This window comes from Pogona vitticeps, chromosome 11, assembly GCF_051106095.1.
Source record: "Pogona vitticeps strain Pit_001003342236 chromosome 11, PviZW2.1, whole genome shotgun sequence".
Taxonomy (NCBI): Eukaryota; Metazoa; Chordata; class Lepidosauria; order Squamata; family Agamidae; genus Pogona; species Pogona vitticeps.
In genome coordinates, this window is record NC_135793.1 from 18,928,524 (window position 1) to 18,935,621 (window position 7,098).

Consider the following 7,098-nt stretch of genomic DNA (forward strand, 5'->3'; position numbering starts at 1 on the left):
ATATAAACATGGGCTTTTGTGCGGTAGCTTCTCAGATCCAAGAATGGGATTGTAACCCACAAAAGCTCATGGCGAAATGAGTCTGTTTGGTTTTAGGATGGCACAGACTTTCCTTCCCTTTTGCTAGGCGGAGTTAAACAACCCTTACCATTCTGGCTGCTCATAGGGCTGTACAGTGGTGCTTCGCTAGATAGTTACCCTGCGTGACAGTTTTTTTTTGCTAGACATTGGCTTTTTGTGATCGCTATAGTGATTCGCAAAACAGTGATTCCTATGGGTGAATTTCGCTGGACAATGTTTGGTCCCTGCTTCGCAAACCGATTTTTGCTAGACGACGATTTTGACAGCTCCCTCCGCGCTCGCAAACAGGTGTTTTCGGGACCTAAGCTTCGCAAGGCAGTAATTTGAACCGTGGTTCGCAAAGCGGCTTTCCTCTGGCCGATCTTCACTAGACAACGACGATTCTTCCCCATTGGAACGCATTAAACAGGTTTCAATGCATTCCAATGGGGAAATGCTTTTCGCTAGACAATGATTTCACTAAACAGCGATTTCAGTGGAACGGATTATCATCGTCTAGCGATGCACCACTGTATCTCCGACACCAGGGATTTTCAGTCTCCAGGGTCTCCAGATGTTTTGGACTTCCGCTCCCTGAAGCCCTAGCCTGCATGGCTAATGGTGAAGAACTCTGGGAGTTGAAGTCCAAAAGGATCCGTTAGCTCCCCAAGTTGAGAAGAAGAATGATAGTGCCACACAAATAAAGGGAGATGATGCCTTTGTGTGGCCTGTCACCTGTCATTTTTATCTGTGACCGTATATGTTACAAAAAAATCCCAACAACAACAACACACAAGCTCTACTGGCTGAACAAAATAGGCTGCATGCTCTAAAGACCAGCTCTGCTCCTGATTAGTGTTAATGTCATGTAGGTGGCAGAATAAAAATTGAAAATAACAGGGAGAGACATGGTACAAACAGAGAAACAAATTACCCATCTAGTCCCTGCCTTGGTCAGCTTTTTGAGAAGTTTTGAAAGCTTCCTCCTGCACCTTTTGGTTGACCTAACATATGGATTGAGAACTCTTTTTTTCCTATCAAGAATTCTGAGTGCTTTATATGGAGTCAGGTATATTATAAAATCAGGACCCTTATAGGGATATGGGACTGTCTGAAGTCTATATTGAGCAGGTACAAAGGCTAATGCTTATATGTGATCCACATTCTCTTGAACGATCAGAATAAGGCAGAAGCTGGAAGCGAATTCCATGCTCCCTCTTGTGGGAAAAATAGATAAGATCAGTGACGGAAATCAGAGGTTTTGTCCATGCTTGGGGCTGAGCTACACATAGCTCCCTCATTCTGCCTCCAAAAAGTAGTCGTTGAGAGTAACTAGAGAGTAACTAGTTACTTGTCAGACTAGTAAAGTAACATGGATGCTACTTGCTGTGTGATTCTTGATGGTGATTGTCCATTGCTTCCTTGCCATTAAAATATAAAACAACAACCACAACTAGTTACAGGTAGTTATATTACTTGTTGTAACCCATCCCTTCCAAGCTCAGGATGCAGTGGTAGGAATCCTGCCTGTCCTATCTCAGCCCTTCTGTAAAGCAGAGCAAAAATATATTCACTGTTACTTTATGTTTACTGTCAGACTGATGGAGAGGCATTTATGAGGTCTTCTCACTTTGGATCCAGCCCACCGCACCCCCAGCGACTTGAGGTGCATCGACATGCCTGAGCAGCTGATTTTGGCTCACAAGGAGACAATACTCACTGCTGCTTCTCATTCACCTTGACAATAGAAGTGCACTCATAGGAGAAGCTGAACAGCAACTTGGTAATCAGGTAAAGCTACGTATCTCAAGGGCCACATCTTTATAAACCTGCCTGGGTGTTAAGGTCATCAGGAGGGACCTTTCTCTCAGTCTCACCACCTTCACAAGTGCATTCAGAGGGGAACATGGGAGAGGGCCTTCTCTGTCGCTGCCCCCAGAGACTCTGGAACTCCCTCCCACAAGAGGCCAGCCTGGCCTCATCTTTGCTGTCCTTCCACAAGCAGACTAAGACCTTTTTTTTCCCCTTCAGGCAGGATTTTTCTTAGTGATTATCTGCCTGAGAGGGTTTTTTTTTTAAAAATGTACTTTTGTGCCTTGTTGCTTTTAAATGTATTTTTAGTATTGATTTTGTTTAGTGTCTTTTAGTGTGGTATTTCTTTGTTTTTTGTATTTGTATACTTACGGTTTTTAGCTTGAAATACTGTCTTTTAATGATGTAAGCCACCTTGGTTTTTTTTTTTAAGGAGAAAGGCAGGGCAAAAATAAATATATAAAGAAATAAATACATAAGGAAGGCAGGCAAGCAGGCAAGCAAGTTTTTCAGTGAGACCCAGAGTATGAAGGGGGGGGGGACATTACAACATGTTCTAGTAAAGTCAGGCATACTTGACATTTCTCCAAACAATCTCCTCCCCAGCTGGAGAGTATCATAGAGTTCATTGAAAAATCTATTTTATTCCTAAGTTAAACTTGTATGTAGTAAACACATTAACCCTCTCCAGTAGCCCTCCCTCCTTGCTCTTGTTCATCTGTTTGATTTGTGACTGGCCATTTCATCATGTTGATGGATCTGTTAAATAAGATCCAAAGCAATTTAGTCAATGGTCATTTGAAACAAATGCCATGTGCAGCTCCGTTCAATTGTGTTATGCATCAAACGTTTCAGTGCCAACGGGTTATTAGCTTCCATCATAGTTTATGTTGCCGCAAGCCATAACAAGCTGTCAAGTTAGGCAATTAGGCATCTTTTGATTTACTGTCTGAAATCTCCCTTTCTTCCTAAACAAGGCATGATCGTAGCTGTATGGATTCACAAAGGAGCCACTGGTTAACAAGGTTTAGAACATTTCTGGGAGGCTCAGGCTGAAGCGGCCTCTTGGTTGCCTTAATCCATGACATTATCATTTATAAGTCTCCCCATTCATACACAGCTCTCTGAAATCTCAGTGACAGACAAGGAGAAATGTCTTCCTTCCTTCCTTCCTTCCTTCCTTCCTTCCTTCCTTCCTTCCTTCCTTCCTTCCTTCCTTCCTTCCTTCCTTCCTTCCTTCCTTCCTTCCTTCCTTCCTTCCTTCCTTCCTTCCTTCCTTCCTTCCTTCCTTCCTTCCTTCCTTCCTTCCTTCCTTCCTTCCTTCCTTCAAAAGCAGAGACATCATGTTGCCGACAAAGGTCCGAATAGTAAAAGCTGATCGCCGAAGAATTGCTGCTTTTGAATTGTGGTGCTGGAGGAGGCTCTTGAGAGTCCCCTGGACTGCAAGGACAGATCCTGAAGCTGAGGCTCCAATACTTTGGCCATCTCATGAGAAGAGAAGACTCCCTGGAAAAGACCCTGATGTTGGGAAAGTGTGAGGGCAAGAGGCGAAGGGGACGACACAGGATGAGATGGTTGGACAGCGTCATCGAAGCAACCAACATGAATTTGACCCAAATCTGGGAGGCAGAGGAAGACAGGAGGGCCTGGCGTGCTCTGGTCCATGGGGTCACGAAGAGTCGGACACGACTCAACGACTAAACAACAACAAATGCAAGACAGATCTCACTGAAGATCTTTCACACACACAGTGTGTGAAAAGGTGGAGAGAAAGGTTTCTCAAAAAATCAGGTCTACAAAGCCCATAGATGACACCTTCTGTTTTATATGGCATTGGTGTCACTTTTAGGATCACCTCAAACAACCCAACACATAGATACATGGGTGGGGAAACTGACCGGTGGAGGGTTGGAAAAAAGCACACAACTCTTCCAATGGGAGATTTAGTAACTTTCCTCCAAGAGACACTGTGGAAAGGGTATTGTCAGACTGTATGAGCATATTCTTGATTAATTGGGTCATTTGCAGGGCTGGCAGAGAAGCAGGAGTATAATAAATCAAGGACAATATTTTTTAACAGCTCTCTGCAATTTGAGGCCTTAATTGTATAACTCTCTTGTCTGAACTAATCTGGGAACGTTTTTTCTCCCCTTAACCAATGTGACATTCTCTCCGAAACCTTGAGAAGGCTGAATTGGTGGGTGAAATTAGTAAAAAGCAGGAGAAATGAGCCAAAGTGGCTAGAATTATGAATCTGGGTTAAATAGCATTTCAGAAATATCTGCTAGAGGATGCACCCTTCTCTCCCGGCCCAGATTTGGCACTTTTACATTTATGCTTGGGACGGTTCAAACATTTTGAACTGACTACCACAACCTGGTGATTTTCCTATGTATTCAGCTACAATCTCCATCATCCCAGATGTGTTGGGGGATAATGGGAATTGGACCCTAACATATATGGAAGTTTTGAGGTTGAAAAAGATTGCACGAGGGCTTTGCTTTGGAGCAGGTTGAGTGGGAGCAGCAAAAACAGGGAGGGACAAGAAGACAGCCATTTGCATGCATTAGCAAATAAATCTGTGTGCACAAAGTGTATCCTTCTAGATGACGTTGGACTACAAATCCCATCATCCCTAGCCAGCATAACCAGTGCTGAATAATCACAGGAATCCTAACCCAGTAATACCTAGAGGGCTGTCTTTTGCCCAGCTATATTTCAGAGACACGTTTTTTTAGAAGACTTGTGTGTCTACAATTCAGAGTTATAGCAGTTTGGTTCTGCTTAAACTGCCAGGGGAGTCAAAATAGACAAGGCAGTTCGCTTTGTAGCATGATGGGAAGTACTGAATCAAATGGAACTGTCCTTACTTGAGAGAAGCACAGAGTAGACCAGTTACAGTGACTCTGAGAAAGCACTGCTGAGGTTTACCACAAGATGTCACTGGTTTTCTACATATGTATGTAGTGTGATTGTGCAGAACAACTGTGCTAGTCTCTAATGATGGATCATTCACAAACTGTGCAGGGGCAAACATTTTGCTCATCGATCTGAAACCAGATCCATCTGTATGAGACAAGTCTGTTCCCAGGGAACACAGCACTGTTGCCTACTCTGGAAGGTTCGATTTTGAACTAGTGCTGAACTGAAAGGGAAGATGATGGTTTTGGTGTAGACAAAACAGCTTGGAAAAGTTAATTTTTGGCTTACCACTTCCACAGTCCCCTAGGCCTTAGTGATACTGTATGTTGTTGTTTAGTCGTTCAGTCATGTCCGACTCTTCGTGACCCCATGGACCAGAGCACGCCAGGCCCTCCTGTCTTCCACTGCCTCCTGGAGTTTGGGCAAATTCATGTTGGTCGCTTTGATGACACTGTCCAACCATCTCGTCCTGGAGTGATACTGTGTACTGTATTACAAAATACTGCGCTCTTTAAGAACTGGCACATAGTAATGGAAAGACAACAGAGGCAAGGAGGAATAACAAGCTAAAGGTAGCTATTTTTATGTTCTCCATCTTCCAGTGCGTTCACTGAAAATGGAATCTGTTAAAAATGTTGTGCTGGTGCTCGGTAAGCCTTGTGCGTGCGTGAGACAAATTTGTTTCCAAAATGCAGAGGCAGGTATCAATGAAAACATATCTCCAGCAACATAGCTGGAGCAAACTGGACAAACGTTTTGCACATATCCTTTGATTTGGGTCTCTGCACCAAACAGGGGGTTGGATTCGATGGCCTTATAAGCCCCTTCCAACTCCATGCTTCTCTGATTCTGCGATAGCTCTCCTACTTAGCTATGCCTGCTCCTGATTTGGGTGGAGGTGCACCAAACTCGTGCCTGTCCATAGGACACACCGGGTCACACTGGACTATCGTTTTACATGAATGAGTGGACTGTCTGTCTAGCACTGGGCACAGTGTGGTGCTGATCATGGCACAGCCCCACTTAAAGAATTTTCCACTTCAGAGCTTTTGCATGCTGACCTGTCTTCTTCTGTCCCCTGGGATCTGGAGTCTCTAGCCCACAAAGCTATATTTGGCAGATAGTTTTGCTCCAGTGAGATGTTTCTTCCAGGGCCATGGGTTGTGCATTTATTCTGTTCGTGTCCAAGAATTGCACTTAGTTTTTTTTGCAAGCCAGTGACAAAGAGAGATTTCTGAACACAAGAGGGGGCTCCGAAGGCTTTGACATGAACAATCAAATGCTCCTTTACATCTGATGAGGGCTGTTACCCAACCAAGCCTGGGATTCTCATAGTCCATGCAGACCTTGCTCAGAGACAACACAGAATGCCGCATGGCTGCAAGGTTATGCTTACTTCCCTGGCTGGAGCACCTATTTAGGTCAATGGGCCTTGTTCTCCAAGTAGACACCTAGATGACGATAAACATAAACGGAGGACGGACAAGGTTGGCAGACCTGAGGGCCAATTTTCTGTCCCCAGGATGCTGTGGGAGCCCACATGGGCTGCCCAAAATGCCTCGAAAGAGGTCACGGAGCCCCTGGGCCTTACTTTGTCTCCCACCCCACCTTTGCCATAAACTGAAGAACCTAAAGAGCACCCCCATCTTTAAAAAGCAATCTATTTGACACCCACTCTATCTATGGCGAGACTCGTGGTGAGTCTTGTTATCCTTACCCCAGGCATATGTTTTGGCTTTAAGGATTAGGTGTACTGTTTAGCCCTGCTTTCCAACTATCCCCTTTCAGTTAAAAGGAACGGTCAGGGATCCTGACCGTCACTGCATCCCTGATGAAATCGTTCATCCCGTTGGTCCCTGCCTGCCCGCCTGCCCGCTTGCTTTTTTTTGCCTTGATCACATGACAGGGCTTTGGAGGGCCAGCATCCTGCCTCTCCATCAGAGCTGCTCATTCGTAGCACGCTGGGAAGGCTGCAATATGTCATTTTCTGTCCGTTTCCCCTTCTTCTCCCTTTGGGAGTGTCAAGGCGAGTAATTCATTTAGCTTGTTTTAGAAAATGTCATTTTGCTATGCCGATAAATGAGCTTGGTTGCAGTCCCTCACCGAGCCTCACAGCTTGCTTTTCCTACCATCCCTCCCATGTGTTTGCGACTTGAAATTGTTGTTGTTGTTGTTGTTTTGTTGTCATCGTTATTGTCGTTGTCGTTGTCGTTGTCGTTGTCGTTGTCGTTGTCGTTGTCATTATTATTATTATTATTATTATTATTATTATTATTATTATTATTATTATTATTATTATTATTA